Below are 18,774 nucleotides of genomic sequence, written 5' to 3'. Positions count from 1 at the left end.
GCAAATAGACAAAATCCAGGATGAAACAGCTCCACTTGTCTTTTGTAGAATAAAAATGCCTTTATTGCATAATTTTTTAGGGCATTAGAGCAATGTTTCGTGCCACATTTGGACCTTTATCAAGCTTGAAAAAGGGCCAAATGTGGCCCCAAACATTGCTGCAATGCCTCAAAAAAATATACATTTTTATTCTTCAAAAGATAAGTGGTGCTGTTCCATCCTGGATTCCATGTATACTTATTACATAGAGATTAAATGATTCTTTCCTGGGGGTTGGTAATTGGAAGGATCTTAAACAAATGGTAGAACTACATTATTATTGCAGTGTTTTGACCTAAAATGGATATTGGCAGTTTTCTGGGTGTTTTTTGTTGTAATTTGGCAGTTTTCCCCAGCTCACTAAAAAGCTCTTACATTTTTCCCCACAAAGGTAAATAATTCTGCTTGTTTAGGTCTGAAATGTATTTTGGGTTGTTTAATATTAGTCTTTTAATGAGAAATGATGACATTGTTTAAAATATTAATTCCCTTACTAAGACAGTGGTAGAAATTCAAGTACAAATAAATACTTCTACTATGAATCAGTCCATATGAGAGACAAACAAATGCAGCCTGCTTACAATTCTTAAAGAAATACAAACATCTCTGTATCAGATGTCTAACTGATCAAATAAGTGCTTTCTGGATGTACTGGGGATATCACTTTGTCACAACACCAGAAGTTGGGATGCTCCCATAGGCAATGATTAGAAAAGTCCTTGTCCTCTCAATCCAGTCACCTTCCTTCGATTCAGTCCTCCTTATATATTCAGGGCTTGAACTTATCTCCCTGTACCCTCCTTATTTATTAATCTGAAACTGACAACATCTTACTGACTCATACAACAATAAAAATAGGAAAAAAAGAAAGTTGGGTTGTCCTTTAGGGTTAAATCCTCCTGCCGGTCCTTCCACAGTCTCCCAGCTGCACACGTAAAGTCACAAACAAAAGCGGATCAGCGCCTACGGAAACAGAGAAACTGCATATAGTGCAATAAGATCCAATTTGGTTTAAATGACACCCTGTGTTCAAACACAACTCTATATTTCATGTTCACTCAGAATGACCTTCCTTCGCCCTGGACAGTGCACCACTAGTTAATTCTGGCAGTCTTCACCAATCTGGCTGAAGTGCCTACTTACAAGACCTTGGATAGGGGTATCACATGTAGTATTTCACACTTGAGTCTGAGTTTTCCTCACAATGTACCTTTAGGCTCCAATAAGGGAAAACTGAAATTCCATAGCGTAATACTGTTTATTAATAAAATTATTTTAAAATAATTATTTGTACAATTGTTTTTGTGAAGTCAGTCACATATATGTAAAGTCCTTAGCAGGTTACCAATAGGAGGGCTATTTGCCGGCAGGTTTCTTTCTCCTTCTCCTTGTGGTATTCCCCTCAGCTTATAGTGATGTCACTTCCGTCTGACACGTTTTGACAATCCTATTGGCTTCATCAGAGGCATGTGATCAGTTCTTCCGAGTTCTCCTTAAAAGGATGATCGTGTCCGGTTTCCATGTCAACCCCCCTACTCAGGAGTGGCTTGCGTTCCACCGTTTCACTGCTTAGGTGGGTCATTTTAAATACATGCAGACATATGGATCCCTTTCCAGTCTTTTATGGTGCTGTTTGTAGCCACACAAATGAACAATAAGTGCTTTCCACATTGATCATCCAGTATATACTCACTACTTTCCAGGATGTGTTCCCAGCACCCCAGAGGTAATATTGCCGGCAGGGCAGCCATCAGGGGGGGACAGGGGGGCGGACCTGTGGTGGGGGGCGGACCTGTGGGGAGGGCGGACCTGTAGGTGGGGTTTGTGGTGGGCGCAGCCCAGGGGGCCCAGGAAATTTTGTCGTATGGGGCCCTGTGCTTTCTGATGGCGGTCCTGATTGCCGGCCTTTGGAGCACAATCCCCACTGAAGGTGATTCTCACAGGGGTCCCACGCTCCAAGGATCTCTCTATCCCTGAGCCCTTACCACTTTAGTCCCTTACCTGGCGGCCTTGTCACCACAGGGTACTAACCCTCCTGGTCTCCTCGTCTGAGCCTCTGGCTGTTCTCTAAATAACTCCTGATCCTGTCTTTCTCTCCTAGAGTGACTATAACAGTTCTGCCCTTGCACTTACTTTACCTATTCTGGAACCTTCCTTTGTTCCAGGACCTATGCAGCACCACTGTACTTTCTCTAGCAAGTATGCAGTGCAAAAAGACCGAGCACATGCGTGCATACCTTTTTATAACCTCTGGGAACTACTCTCCCTGGCCAACTGAATCCCTGAGATATAGAAAAACCTTACCCTTTTATAAAATAAAATAGTGACATCTACTGGCTAGTCACTGAACTGCCAGCAGAATCCTTTCACATAGAAAATAGGAACCCACTTCCCTTCTAGGGAGGACTGAGGACCCACTCTAGCTGACCAAGTTATGCCCAGGGGATCAAAAGACCTAACTGATCTTTATGTTAAAAACCATTCATTATATTGTTGCTTTGTGTATCACTGACAGCTCTCTATTCATTATATATATATATTATACACCGCTCATTATAACTGCACAGACTAAAGGGCCTAGGGGTACAGGGAAGGTGGCTAGTCTAACTGTGCTTATTTTTGGTATCAATGCTACTTGGTCTGGCTTTGTTGGTTAGCATTGTTGGCTTGCAGCACCAGAGTACTGGGTTCGAGCCAGGGTATTTGCCTACCAAGCAAGAGCCTTTCAGTGACAGCATAGGTATGTAAATCTTAATAAGCCAAAAGCATATAAATTGTGAATACTTGTATCATAGAAGCAGATATATTTGCCAAGTGATATACCTGTATTCTTTTTTTCTTTATAATAAAAAATAGTGCCTTGTGCTTGATGGTAACTAAGCTGCATAAATCCATCTTCTGTTGGCACAAAACTGATATAATGATGTTTCTAGGGATTTTGTAGCTGAGAATGAATTTTTAAAGAAGAACATACAAACGATAAATATGATCATCTGAGCTATTCCCATAATCTCCAAACCGACCCCCTAGTTCCAGGTCTATGGCCTGTTACTTGGATTTTTTACATTTGAAAGACAAAATACAGCCTGAAAGACAGAATGTATGTTTACATTTACAAAATGTAGTTTGTCATATTATAATATCGCTTTGTGTATAAACGTTTCTTTTTTTTTTTACCAGTGCACATGGTCACAATTAAATATAGGGTTATCATGTGGCTGGTGTTTTACTAGCCTGACTGGTAAATATGATTTTTTTTCATGCCAATGTTATAATCTGGGAAGAAAGTAAAAACATTTCTTTATTACAATTTTAGCCTGAGTGAAATAAATTCTGTGTCCAAAAATGTACTGGGGAAATATTTGCTTATAGAAAATTTTATTTTCTAGGACTAACCAACCCTTCATTTGAAAGTTTCTAGGTAGCTGACTGCATGTCAGTGTAAAACCACTATGTGCTATTGGGCAGCTGACTACCGCACATTTAGGGCTGGGACACACTGGGCGATTTGGGGAGATTTAGTCGCCTGGCCACTAATCGCCGCGACTTTCCACGACCAATCTTCCCCGAATGCCTCCCCTCGCTCTGCGCCTGGCTAAAATGAAAAATCGCCTGCGCTAATCACACGCGGCGATTCGTTTTCCGAAGTCGCCTGAAGTTTCCTCGTGAGGCAACTTCGGGCGACTTCGGAAAACGAATCGCCGCGTGGGATTAGCGCAGGCGATTTTTCATTTTAGCCAGGCGCAGAGCGAGGGGAGGCATTCGGGGAGAAAAGTCGTGGCGATTAGTCGCCAGGCGACTAAATCTCCCCAAATCGCCCAATGTGTCCCAGCCCTTAGGGGCTGGTTTAATTAAGGAGACCCTGCGTGAGTTTACTGATCACATGGGGTTTTGTTCCAAAAAAAACCTTGGCAGTCTTTGTTACTTTACCCAAGCTGGCTTTTGAAACGAAGAAAAACTTCTGCGACTTTTGTCCAAAAGGCTCGAGCAGTCTTATATTGGCCTCTTAGTGTTTCTTTTAAAGGAATCATAAATGGTTACTATCATTTCATATAATGGCACAAACATCAGCGAACAAAGCATTTCTGTGATTAAAATCCTCATATAAAAACACTGCATAAATAACAGTGGAAGAGAGGAAAAAAACATATAATGTAGCCGTTTCAAACATACAGCAGATATATTACATTTGCTTTTCAGTGATTGTGATACATACATGCTCACAGAGATACTCTATATAATAATCAGACATCTGGTGTGTGTATATAATGTTGATACTATTCAGTAAAAAAGGCTGTGGCATTTATATGTAAAACTGTTAACTAAACAATGTAAAAATAATGCACTGACATGAGTTTTCCACCTAGTAGATATGAGTTCCTCCTCTGTAGTACAGCTGTGGCTATATATGGTCTAACCCTGCATCACTGCAGAGTGCTGATACAGAAGGAACCACTATAAATGGAAAATTCTTCTGTTTGGGGTTTGATAGGGACAGTTAAGGGAGAGTTAATTGAGGTGAAGTCTGAGAAAGGAGGGCAACTGTGGTGCTGCAGGGCTAATGCTGCAGAAACAGACAACTATGGGGCTTTGAATGGATTTTCTTGCAGGGAAAGATTAGGAAGGGGAATTGTGGTGCATTCAAGGTAATTCCTGCTGGGGACAGTCCTTCAATATAATTTGAATAGTTATGAATAACTGGGTGACATTGGAACAGAGAGCTGAATCTCATTATTATCATCGCAAGGACTCCTTTACCAACAATGGGCAAATTTGCACCTCCCCCCTGGAGTGCGTGCACACGAATACTTCTTTCCAGCGCGTCAGCACGACTGGGTTCAGGGAGGGAGTGCAGGAGAGGGTCTGGGCCGACGGGGCCCACCGGGTTTTTTCCTGATGTCCCGCCGGCCCAGTCCGACCCTACCTGGGCATCAACCTTTAACAACCACTGAGCAATTAGTGTTTCTTAGTCAGCTGCAGGTAAAACAATGTAATTGCATTTACCAATCTTGTGTTGGTAAATGAAACCTTGCACATGCTCACTGTGCTCTTGGCTCCTTTAGAGTAGTGAGAACATACAAACATTAGCAGAAATTAAGGGCTACACATATTATTGAATCTCTAGAATTGATTTTTTCCTTTTTAAAACGTTTATTAATCTTAAACAAGCTTCAGAATTGATTTTTAATAGAGACGAGCAAACATTTTCAGCTGGTACAGTTCTGTGGACGAATTCTCAATTTCATCACCAGCAAACATGTTTCCCAAATCCAATTTAGAATGTCGCCACACTGTCTGTTTCACTGAAAATAAACCATGGTTTGTTATGCTGGAGAAAATATAATGCAGATGTCACTATTATGTGCCCATTTCCTTCCACTTCACAAAGTCGTGGTATCTCTCATGCACACACAGTCCTCTCACCTTGATGCTTCAATTCACCTTGATCCCACCATAAAAATTGCTTTTCACTTGAACGTTACATTCCCTTTTGTGCCCAAAGGGGATGGTGGGAATAGTGGGTGGGGTGGGGTTTTTGCACCAATTCCTGTTAGTGCTTTCCTGTATATGGATGAAATGACAATAAACTAACTCTTGACTCTTGATTAGTATCCTACTAAAGGAGATTGTGAGATGCTTGTTACTTACTTGATAAAGGGTCCTATGTGATTCAAAACATGTGGTTGTAACAAGTAAACTACACCATTTTGCAGCAAAGTTCTGAGTGAGAATATACTTCATTTCCTTCCACATCAACCAATGGTATCAGAGCCCACCCTTGCCCTCCCCTTGTTTCTTAAAGGTGCTGTCTGGGTGATGTGTTACAGAAATATATGCCCTGTAAGGCTACAACTGTATTGTTATTTTTACTTTTTATTACTGATCCTTCTATTCAGACTCTCTCCTATTCATATTCCAGTATCTTATTTAAATCAATGCATGGTTGCTAGGGTAATTGGGGCCCTAGTTACCAGATTGCTTAAAATGCAAATTGAAGAGCTGCTGATTAAAAGCTAAATAACTCAAAAACCTTCAATAATAAAAAATTCAAACAAATTGCAAATTATCTCAGAATTTCACTCTCTACATAATATGAAAAGTTATCTCAAAAGTGAACAACCCCTTTAAGGTTTTATCAACTGCCAATATAATGAATTTTGAAACTGTACAGTAACAGAGCTATAACTTTAGAAGGAAAACATGGAAGTGCTCTGCTCAGGAAGGAAATGAGAAAAGGGCTTCTGATCTCTTTCCTGAGAAGAGCAACATCAGAACACTTCTCTCTCTCTCTCTCTCTAGTGAATAAAGTACCCCCGCTTGTAAATTATAAGGATACTATAAGTTACCGAGGAGTTTCATGACCATATAAAAACACGAAGCAGAAGGCCGAGTGTTTTTATACAGGTCATGGAACTCTGAGGTTACTTCTAATATCCTCATATTTTACAACTGGGGTACTTTATTTATTATAATACAAAAATTAGTGATTCAGGTGACAGAAATGACATCAGAACTCACCGTTTATAACTGATGACATCATCACCGTTTATAAGGATATAAGTTAGAAGATATTCATAGCTTTTGTGTATTATATAAATATTATACACAGTATTCTGTGATTCAGTCTCTAAACTCAGGTAACTGACAGAGCATATGCCTTGAATTAGCAGAAAGGAAGGCACAGATCATTACTGCATACGTTGCTGCATTTATAGCCTTGTTGACTTCTTTCTATAGTTTACCCAGGCGAGACAGAGTGAATTTTTGACATATCAACACAACCGAACTGCTGCTCTGTCAGATATTTTAATATTCTGTCAGATTATATTTAAAAATAAGCCTGTTTAACTAGTTTTACTAATGTATAACTGCCAAACTGTTACTACAAAACAGACACTATAATGCCCCTCTAGTCACTACCTAATTACAACATCCCTTTTGTTATTATTACCCACCCCTTGAATATGCCTTATAATGATACATATAACAGTATGCGGAAAACTGAAATCCTTCGCCCCACTCACACATCACCACCAAGCATAAAAGTCCCATTGCAATGGTCATCTAGGGGATACTATTAGTGACATGAATGAATGCTGAATAAATAAGAAGCGGGTAATGTGATCTCCGTGGAGCCTTGGATCGGCTGCTCTCTGGGTCAGGAAATAGTGTTTTCTATCTCTTAGTGAAATGCATGTCCCTGTGTGGATGTTATTTGGGAGACAGGATTGCTGATACAAGCAGGATTTATTATTTAAATCCTGCAGTGTAACCAGTGAGCATTGTATCAGGCTCCTCGCTTCCTTATCCCAGAGACCCATCCTAATCCCCGCAGCTTCTCTGGGAGCCAGAGATAACTCTTCAAGAAACAGAAATGTTTGGAGTTATAATAAAATATTTGCTGTATTTCTCTCTCTCTCCCTCTCCCTTAAGGGAAACTGGTTGGTAAAAAGTATAATATTTTCTTTCTAAAATCCAAGTTTGCATATAGATAAGATCCTGTAATGAAGCTTTTCAGTACCCCTTTAATTACCAAATGCATAGTCACTTACAGATTAATCCTGGCAACAAACAAAGTACGAGGTATAGCACTCTCACTATAAAAAGAGCAATAATTTTTTTTTTACATTTACTAGATGGTTGGCCTAAGGTTAATTATATCGGTTTATGGCTTAGAGGAAGGGGGCATTCAGTTGTTTAGGAGATTTTAACTGGGCTGTTGCTTTAAACAAGTAACTCCCTAGTGGACCTCGGTGGTTGAGCTGTGCACTAGACATGTATACATCATCTCTTATTGCTAAACCCCACAGTATCATTACCTAGGCAGCTGCCTACCCTTCATAAAAGGAAACAATAAAGGTTGTTACAGGTCCACACGTGCTACATTCAACTCATAAGGGTAATGGCACACGGTATGATTTGACGCCCACTGTTAAATCGATGCTACCATGGGCAACAAATCTCCTGAAAATAACTTGCTAATGAATAATATTACAATCTCCACAAGTAAAACATATGCTTGCTGCAATCCAGCTTTATCATGGTAAAATGCAAAGGGAGCATCTTAGGGGTTGTCGTTAATCATTAAATCAGGGTCACTGGTTATAGGAGCTAATGCTACAGGGCTGATTAAATTGCACTTATTTCTGAGCTGCCATATAATGAGAATCTAAGGCTGATTACTAATCAGTTATGTACAATGACTTTCTTATTCTAACATATACAGTATATTGAATGAGTCCCTAAACTCAGGTAATTGCTAGCAGCCAATGGAATCAAAACAGTTGAATATAGGGAGCTACTAGGGCATGTTTGGAGGCAGAAATCTTCATTACACTGCATTGCAGCATTTCAAGCCAGCTTCTTTGTAAAGATTTCATTCTCCTTAAAACCCATCACATGGGCAGCGTCAAGTTTCATACCCTTACCCAATCCAAATCACCCTTCTTCATTAACACAATCTGGAAACTCATGAATGGATTGAAAAAAGGCCACAGCCTTTTTTTATTACAAAAATTATTTTTCATATAATTACAAATTTCCAATATCTTAATATCACAAACTGTCCAGCGGGATCCCCCACCCTTAGGCTGCTGCAATGGAGATCCCTTTGTAACTGGATATTCGCATTCTGAGGCTATTCCCCATGTTTTGTCTTTTCCATTTGTCTTTTGCCTCTGCCCCACTTGTCAGTTTTTGAACTGCGTAGCCATATTCGCCCTCCATGCTCCTCAATGTTGATGTACCCCATACTTAACCCCCCCGGTTCGTTCTTACTTGGGCTCACCAATTCTCCAATTCGGAAAGCTCCAAAAAAGGCCAAAGAAAAAGCTGCCTGAAAAAGTCTTATCTGAAATGGATATTTTTCAATTCCCTCCACTTCTTCCTGGAGCTTTCCCAAAATTTGTACCGTGACTGGCCTCCTGGTGTCTTTTCTTAAAGCTCCTCCTTTTTTCAAACCTTTCAGTACCTTTAAAAGCCTTAATCTTCCCAATCCCGAAGCTGGAACAGAAATGCCAAGGCCGCCAGCCCTCTCTCCAGGTTCCTTACTGACTTACCCGTTTCCACCTTCCAAAAAACCCACCAAAGTAAAGCCTCCATTCTGTCCTCCGGTGAAAACGCCCCTCCTGACCATTCCACTAGTTGGTCCCATTCCTCCCAAACTCTTTGGTAAAGCTCCTCATAGACGCGAGGATTCTTCTTGCCGAACGACCAATTTTAGGGAAGCCCGACCAATCCTTCGAAATTATCGTGCAGTTAGTGGGATTCGAACGATCGTACATCTTACGATCCGACATCTGTCAGGAAATTGATCGGCCAGGTCAAAAAATCTTTGTCGTCCCAGTGCAATCTATCTATGTTTGCAGGGCCAAGCAGGCAACTCCCCTTTGTTTTCCTGGCAAATTGGTCTTTTTAGTTGATGATAAATTCGTTCTGAGAAGATCGGTCAGGATCAGGATCTGATCTTTTAAAAATCTCAACATCTATGGCCAGCTTAAGTCACCCAAGTGGTTCCCGAAACCGATGTCCTCACCAGGCCACAAAGTCTCTTGTCCAGAGTTGCCACAGACCAGCCAGCATAGGGATCCCTGCCCGATCTGCTTCTGGTGCAACCTGCCAAAAGCACTCCCACTGGAAGCGTTTACATTCCGTTTTAATGGTACATGTACTGACCTGAAACTCAAATTGATCTGCAGATGATGATACGGAGCAAAGATTTGGGCTGATATCATCGTTCACTGATACCCCTTTCGGGAATGATAAATGATGTATCAGTCTGAACATGCCCAGTTCTTTCTTGGGAACGACCCCTGACGGGGAAATCCGCAAGCTTTGCAAAGGTGGTTTTGTGAATGGGCCTGCCATTGGACCCATCTCTGTCTCCCTCGCCAGCTTTTGTCGCACTACCATGGGATTCTGATCAACCAACTTCAAATTGGCATGTATCTCCCCTTTTTCTCTTGTCTTGAAGGGTATCCTAAACCCAACTTGAAAACCCTCCTGCAGAAATTCTGCATCTTCCCTCCTACCGTACAATTTTAACCAAGGAAGCATCGCACCTAGACGCACCGGAGTCCTCCCCTTTTGCAGCATCCGCTCCCCTTGCTCCCCCTTTTCCTTTCTTGAAGTATTTACTGTAAGGGAGATTACCCCCACATCCAGAGCATTCATGTTTGAACTTGCATGTGTCACCCCACTTACACTGCCCGTCATTATAGAGCCAACAGAACCCAAGTTTGTGACCCCCCGATGAAGAACCTGATTGTTCCCCACCGGCGGGCGGTGGAAACCTTTTGTGCTAACATCAGTTTCATCCACAGTGTCATATCTATCTGGTCCCATCTCATTCCGGGGTTTGCTGCTACACACTGACAAAATTGCTCATCGTAGTGCCACCACGACAACCCCCCGTATACACGAAAGGCCTCCCATATCCCTTCTAGGCAGCAGAACAGCGCTGAGCATTTCTCTGGATGTTTCTCCCCAATGACACCCCCAATATACAAAATGCTCTAAGCCAGTTACCAAAGGATTTGGGAATTTTCCTGTATTTTTTGGCCCTTTCCTCCTCCTCCTTTTTACTATCTTTTTTCCCATCCTCCTCCACCTCTACCACCTCCTCTAAAGGGAGCAGAGAAAATATTTCAACAAATTCCCCTTTCCAGATTTTTTTCCTTAATCTCCTTCTTCAAATGTACCCCTAGTGGTCCCGCAAACGACACATACGAATTCTGTCTTGCAGACTCTGCCACTCCCCCCATGATAGCCTCCTTCTCTGCTCCACATCTGACTTGTTACCTACCCTTGATTCTCCTGTGTTCATCCCTGCTACACCCCCTGCCATGGCCGTGGCTCCGCTGGCCACCGGCTGCCCTAGCACCCCTCCTCCCCCTATTGCAGCTCCAAATTCGGCTTCCCCTTGCCTCCTTTCCCACACCCTTCCTACTCCTAACTGAACACCTCGCCTGCCTTCCCAATTATTCTAGTAAATTTCTCAGCCCCTCCACCAGTGTCTCCACTGTTTTTTCCCATGTACCTGTTCCTGGCCCTTCTTGGGCCATGGGGTTTATATATGCTGCTCCATCAGTTTGTCCTGATGACTCTGCCACGTCATCTGCTAACATCTGACGTGTTGCATTGCTTGATTTGTGCTTCTTCTGCCCGTGTCCGGGTATTGCCTCTCCTTTCTGGTTCCGATTCCCAGGGCCTGCATCTAGAAACACAACATCAGCAAACATCACTCTGTCCACCATTCCCCCCCTTGTTCCTTTGCTGAGGCCGTGTCTGTCCCAGGCCACCTGCCCCTCCTTGTGCAGCCCTATTTCGTACAAGATCCCTGGACCTGTGGCATCTATCTTTTCCTTAGAGCAGCTCCTATAAGGCCTGTACCGTGGTTCCCTACTCTGGGCCCGTGATCAACCTTCTCTTCCTGAGCCTCTGCTTGCCTGACTGCTGCTTGGTTCCCTTTCCGCCCTCCAACTGTCCCTGCTTCTGCTCCCAGAGCTCCCTCATGATGTATATCTCCTTTCCTTACACCCACGAGAACTGGCAGGACTGACCGACATGGGCCTGCTGTTCCGGCCTAAGCCCAAGTCCCCATGTCTGTATTTATCCTTCCTCCTACTGATCCGCTCTGTCGACGTCTCCTGCTGCCAGGAGGACTGAGGCTCAACCGTTCCGGCGGCCTTGTCTGCCTCAAAGATCTACGTTCAGCCCCTCCACTTGTCTCTCCTCCTGCAGTATTACTTTCCTGGCTGCCTGATAGTAGTTCTTGTAGCTGCCATCTGAAGTGGTCAACATCCTGCCGAGAGAGTGCCTCCCTGATGTTTGATAACACATCCTGATCCGCCATGCTCCTAATAACCTTGTTACCGTAAGCTTTTCTGCATTCTCCTTCTCTCAATCCCCTTTTATTCTCCCGCCACTTCCGGACTGTATTACCTGCAATGCCCTGCTCCCCTACTTCCGGTTCCGTTTCCTAACCCTGTCATGGCCCCTTCCCTCCATTCTTTCTGTCCACAAGGGCCTGCTATCTGTACTAAAAATCAGATCTCTGATCTGCTTGGTGCCATTCAAATGTGAGACCTATCTGAACTTGGCTGGTATTATTCATGGCTACTCTGTAGAATATTCATGTAAAAAGATTGCATTCTTAAAGCCATGTGCCCATAGGAAACTGCCTGGGCCCTATACTGAAACTTGACTTGTGGACCATATGCAATCTCATGGCAAATCTAATGCAGTTTGCAGGACTTATATGATAAGTAAGGTGGTTTCCATAATGCAGTCGTGCTCTACTCACTGCACTTAAAGAGCTGGAATACTGATGGGAAACAGTAATAGGTCAGCAATTGCCGACCTTTATGTCCTTAACTTTTTCTGGACTACAAAACCAAAAAAATAGCAACATTTGATTAGTTTGTATTAAATGCCAGATACACCCGCACTGCATTTGCTGAAAGAAGCAATACCCACTGGTGCCCTAGGACTGCTTCTGATGCTCTGACATCATCTGTGTGCCATTTGTCTGCTGCAGCTCAGGAGCAGGTATTCCTAATGGTGTTAGAAGCCGCCTATCACATAGCCCTGTGATTGCCAACCTATAGGTCCACTGAAGCTAAAGAGTCTTGCTTTGCAACAACCTCCAACGTAGAGTCAAGTGATGCTGTATCATATTAAATAACTCCCAACACAGGACCCTCCTTATCACAAACCCCAAAACATTTATCACCCAGCGAATGTCTGGTTCCACAGTCCTGTTAGTTTGGTGTGAGTGCATGAGTAAACAAATCTGTGTGGAACTAATGTACTAATGTAGCATTTAGTAAGGTAGGGTTAGCCGTATGTGACTTGTTAAATGGTGGAGAGTCTTTGTGGTTGTGACAAACCTCTTTGCTGTTCTGCATTATCGCTAAAAGTCATAGATCCGGACTCTGAAAGAAGCAGCCTTAGCATTATCCACAAGCTGCTAAAGGAGTCATTTTGTATTGCATGAGTAACAATATTTTCTTGACAGATGTTAAGGTTTCTATTCCCACTTTCCCCTTATCACTTACATCACTAAAGACCACAGTGCATCAAGTTCAACCAAATGAACCCCACTGCACAAACATGAGTTTGTGTATATACAGGCACAGGGGTTCATTTGGAGGGGTTGAACTTGATTATCCAATCCAATTAACTATGTAACAATCATTTGCATATATCTGTGCAAGGCTCTGTCTGTATTCAGTGCTGCATACATGAACAGTAAGGTGGCATATGACACTTTGCACAAACCATTCTCTGCCCTTCTTTCATTATATTCAAAAGAAGAAATCCCAGGGACTATTTTTTCCACACTAGAAACACAAAAAGCTCTTTTTCTTTATTGAGTGATGCACATGATAGGTGCTCCTCCAGAAATAAGGAATAATACTAAATTGGCTCCTTTATGACCAAAAGAAAATGAATGTGTTTCATGTAGTTTCACCCAGGCCGGAATTCTATGGAAACGTGAGTGCTTTTAACATTGTGACTAATATATACCAGGTTCCTGTTTGTTATAATACTGTTGTAAAGAACTGCTAATCGTCCCATTGCCACGCATCATTATCTCTCCGGAATGCTCATTTTATATTCAAGTTGGCCACAAACATACCATTCAGCTGAGCATCAGCCACGTGCTTGTCTCTCCGGAAAGAACACTGTGTCTGTAGATTGTCCTTCACACAAGTGGATTTGGGGACAACGTGCCGGAAACTGAGAATAAATGTTAACCTTGCCCAGGCTGGGGGGGAGGGGATGCCGTTTACCTGAAACAAAGTTGGTGCCTGGGAGGAGTTGTGCATAATACATAAAGGAACACTGAAAAGCTAGTACAAGGTTCATTTTTTAGTTTAGTTTTTTTTATTTTTCCGATAAATTAAAAAAGAAAAAAAGAAAAGAAAACTGAGATTTTATTTTTACAAGTACACAGCAAGGACATCACGATTCATTTATAAAGTAAAAGCGCACACACACAAGTCCCTTAGTGGCCTGTTCACACTTTATTTTATTCAAACCCCTGTAACTAGTGAGCAATTTGGCATATGACATATTTGTCTGAAATTGTAGCCACAGGTATTGGAAATGCCAAACGTAACAACACTTTCCATTCCAGAGAGCTTTACAATGCAAAGTGACCCATCTGGCACCCAAAGGACCATGGAATAATTCACATTTCTAGGAATATTTCCCTAATCTGATAAAGGAGATACTAAATATCCCAGAAATGTTGGACTATGGGGCCACCTGTGATGTGTAACATGTTGCACAAGTAACAAAAGATCAATGCAGGCTGTTTGAAAGAATTGCCATATGGGACCATTGCCAGTCAAATTTTAATTTTCGATTTGACCCAGGAATGGGAATGATATAATTTGCTCAGACTCTAAAGGCCACGGTGTGTTTCCATGCTGTATTCCATACAGAGGTAACAGAACATAGAAATGCTTGCCAAATGTATTTTATTTCTAACTAGCATTTCTCGCATTAATTATCCCTTAGACGGTAAAGTATCAGGGTCCAACTTAATGTATAATTGAACATTCTTTCTTTGCATTATATTGTATTGATGGGAATTGCCATACAGGTATGGGACCTGTTATCCAGAATGCTCAGGAACTGGGGTTTTCTAGATAATGGATTTTTCTGTTATTTGGAACTTCATTCCTAAAGTCTACTAGAAAATAATGAACCCAATACATGGTTTTGCTGCCAATAAGGATTAATTATATCTTAGTTGGGATCAGGTTCAAGGTTCTGTTTTATTACTACAGAGAAAAATGAAATAATTTTTAAAAATTTGGATTATTTGATTATAAGGGAGTGTATGGGAGATGGCCTTTCCGTAATTTGGAGCTTTCTGGATAATGGGTTTCTGGATAACGGATCCCATACCTGTACTAGTTACTTAGGTAAATGTCATGTAAATGACTGTATTATGATTTATGCTGCTATGGATATAGTTTATGTTGTTGATTTTGTATGCTGCCCAGATCCAGTCCAGTCTGCTAGCCCTAGATTAGTTCTGAAACATAAGACAGCATTGCCTGCTCAATGGGAGGTGACCAGTGGCTGTTTCTGTTGCACTCCAGTCCCACAGCATACCCATTTTTTTTTTGGCTTAAAGGGGTGTTCACCTTTAAATGAACTTTTAGTATGATGAAGAGAGTGATTTTAACACAAATTGCAATTGGTTTTCATTTTTTATTATTTGTGCTTTTTATTTAACAGCTCTCCAGTTTGCAAGTTGTTAGGCCCCTAATAAACCTAGCAGCCATGCACTGGTTTGAATGAGGGGCTGGAATATGAATAGGAGAGGCCTAAATAGAAGTAGCAATAATAAAAAGTAGCAATAACAAAACATTTGTAGCCTTACAGGCCATTTGTTTTTAGATCTGGTCGGTGACCCACAAGAGCCAGATGAAGAAGGCAAATAATTAAGAAACTATGAAAAAAATAAAATGAAGGCCAGTTGAAAAGTTTACTAAAATTATCAATTCTATAACATACTAAAAGTAAACTTAAAGGTGAACCATCCCTTTAAGACTAACATGGACAGATGCCATGACATTTCAAGTTTGGATTTTGTATTTCAGTTGCACAATGCTGAGTTTAATGTTTTGCCTTGGTTTTTCTACTTTTCCCATTTTCATATACCTGCTGCCTTACATGTTTACTGCAACTCTTTCCACTTTTATACATACAGAAGCAGCAACCAGAATGCTGTTTCTTTTCTCCTGCAACCGTATTTCTGCTCGCCTGTTTAACAGTGAAGGAACACAATTGCTACCTTAATGGAAACATCTATTTTATGTTCCTCCAGCAGCCTTTCCCCTGTCTATATAATTCTGAATGCTGCAGTAGATATATATATATATATATGCGCCCTGGGAGAGAAATACAGTTGCAGCAAGTGGAATCCTCATGTCAGAACAAAAGCGGAAAGTCAGAATTTGAACAAGAAAACAATACAGTATCCTAATTAGTAGTTCTGTATGAATCAAAAGGGCCAGATCAATGGACCAGTAACACTAAAATAATTTATTGTACCTGACATTTTTTTCAAGTACTACCATTTATCAAGTCTGCTGTTTTTAGGCATATTTTACTTATCTCCTCCTGTTCAGTGGAGGTTAAGGGCAATGGAACATGGGCCTTAGTAAAGATGAGTACTGTATAAACAACCCCATTTCGTCACCCTTGTGGTTCTGACTTCGAGATAAGCTCAGCTATGCAGGGGGATTATCTCTCTTGCAAGGACCAAACATGGAGTAGCTTCAGTCTTTGCACTTTTTAGATGTGAACTGCTAACTGTGATTTTTTTGAACTGCTACCTATATATAATATATTATAGACATGGGGCGCAAACTAAGTAAGCATTATTTGTACATACCTTTAGGGTTATCTTTATTTCTTGGTGTTACTGTCTTTTAACAGAGAGAATAGAGAAGGAATGAATTCCTGATATTATTCCATACCTATCACTGCTTGGGCCAAATTCAAAGTTTAGTTTTGCACTGCATACAAAGTGCAAGTAACAAATGTACTTCTGTTGTAAAGAGAGAAACCTGTTTTATTTGATATTTCTAAATTGCAGTTGTGAAATCATTGTGCTTTTATGATAATGAGGCTGGTGAAAGGTTTAGGTTTAGGAAAGTAACACGTCTATAACTATCCTTACAGTTGATTTATGCTAGCTCCCTCTGCACCATACTAAACCTGCAGGGGGTATTTAATAGGTATCTTAATGAAATTCTAATGCCAATGTGTTCCATGGCCAGGCTATCCTTAAAGGAGACGTATAGGATAAACGAAACAACCCTGATTTTGTAGGCAATTATGAGTGATATATTGTGTTGCTTTTACATGGTGCTACAAATTATTATATTTAAAAATAGCCCCTTTATTAGAGCTCCCTATAGATGTTCTCTGGTCCCTGTTTCAAATGAGGGGTGGGCGTGTCCCAATGGTCTCTGCCAGAAGCACAGTAGGAGGGAGACTGTGCATTCATACAAGCACAGACTGGCTTCAGTTCCCTATCAGGTCCTGCTAGCTGCTTATTGGTTCCTGTCCTACAGTGCAGTGAGCTGAGTGCCGCCAGCTTCTCTGCACAGCCTTGGAATTTTGGGAGCAGGAAGTGGAAGAGAAGGGAGGGATTCTTAGGGTTTTTGCAGAAATATTCAATAAATAAACCTGAAACACTACTTTTTTAGGGATAATTCTTCTATATCAAAATGAGTATAACGCACTGGTACGTTCTTATTTATTTACACAAAATGTCTCCTTTAACTTGTTGGGTGTAACAGAGGGCTTTGTGCACTGTATAAGCAAAAACTCAAACCAGATGCCTGAGACATTTGTGGATGAGTAAGGGCACCAAACTGGCACACTTGATAATGAGAACTGAATGAGCAAGGGCAAGAAACAGGCACACAAAGCACCACATACTTTCTATGGAAGGGAATGGCATAATGCACTGTATGAGCAAAATCATGAATGCGGCATACAAGCCATTATGTACTGTTGAAAGGAGATAACACTCACTATAAGCTGTAAATATAACACAAGGATGTAGATGTTGGATAACCAAAGGTTAAAGCTGACGCAAGGTTTTATGCTCAGGGATATGCAGTGTATGCATTATGCCAGGCAAGGGACACGGTAATCAGCAAATCCATGAGGATCATGAAAAAAAGATGGCATGAGGTAGAGGGAAAGGTTTCTATATCTGAATTGGAAAATTTAAAATTTGTCTGAAAGGGCTAATGCAAATAGAAGTGTTCCTAAAACGGGCACTACTGTAAGCCCAAACCAACATTGGGGTTGTAATCTCAATTTACAAGGTGGCACTGGATCACTACATTTACCCACCACTAGGCTGTGCTAACAGGCAGACTTCTGCACATACAGACTAAATGGCACGATGACGTGCAAAGGAGCAGTGCTGTGAATTTAAGAGAAAGAAAGCAATGCCATCTTACTGATTTTAGAACTAAACTTTCAGACTGGTCGACAATATATTTATGGATCCGAGCAATGCAACACTGGGAGCAGAGTGTAAGTCTTGCTGTCATTTTCAGACACTTTGCTTTATTCTTCTCAGCAGATCTGGAACATGGTACCCAAGAGCTGAGCAGCTCCCTACTCCCACAGAACATGTCACAGGAATAAGATCACACCAGGAGACATTATTAAACATTAAACATTGTTCATTGTTTTGTATCTTGTGTGATTAACCCCTATACTGCTTTGTACTGTGAAAATAAATCAATGGAACCGTTTAGGAGGATTTGTATTGCTATCAGACTTCTGTCTCTCTTTGGAGGCAGCCCTGCAAAAATACAGCATAGGAAATACTGACAATCTCCCAGTACCCTCAGCCAGCTGAATGGCTCATCCCAAAGTGGCAAAGAATCCTATTGCTCAGTGATCTGTCAAGCATCTCTTAGACTTCGGGCATTAAATGAAATTTCAAACAAAAGGAATGATAAGAGAGATATTTGTAATGGTTACTCAATCATGAGGTAGTGGAAGCATACTGGTACACAGTCCTGACAGCAGGCACTGCATCAAACATTCAGTACAGGGTAAATCATTGAATGAACAGTAATGGTTACAGACAAACTATTGCTCTGAAATCAAAGAACAGGTCGTGGCATTCATCAATCTATATATGCAAAAGGGTCTCATTAACTTTAGTAAATGTGT

The 18,774-nt window shown here is 41.3% G+C and overlaps 1 long non-coding RNA gene across 1 annotated transcript in view; it reads left to right on the top strand.

The window, feature by feature from the left end:
• Positions 1–18,774, top strand: part of LOC121397069 — an 88,008-nt gene that overhangs the window by 32,754 nt on the left and 36,480 nt on the right. The window lies entirely within an intron of this gene.

This window comes from Xenopus laevis, chromosome 8L, assembly GCF_017654675.1.
Source record: "Xenopus laevis strain J_2021 chromosome 8L, Xenopus_laevis_v10.1, whole genome shotgun sequence".
Lineage (NCBI taxonomy): Eukaryota > Metazoa > Chordata > Amphibia > Anura > Pipidae > Xenopus > Xenopus laevis.
Note: the sequence above shows the minus strand (reverse complement) of the source record. Positions and strands in the feature narration are given on the sequence as shown.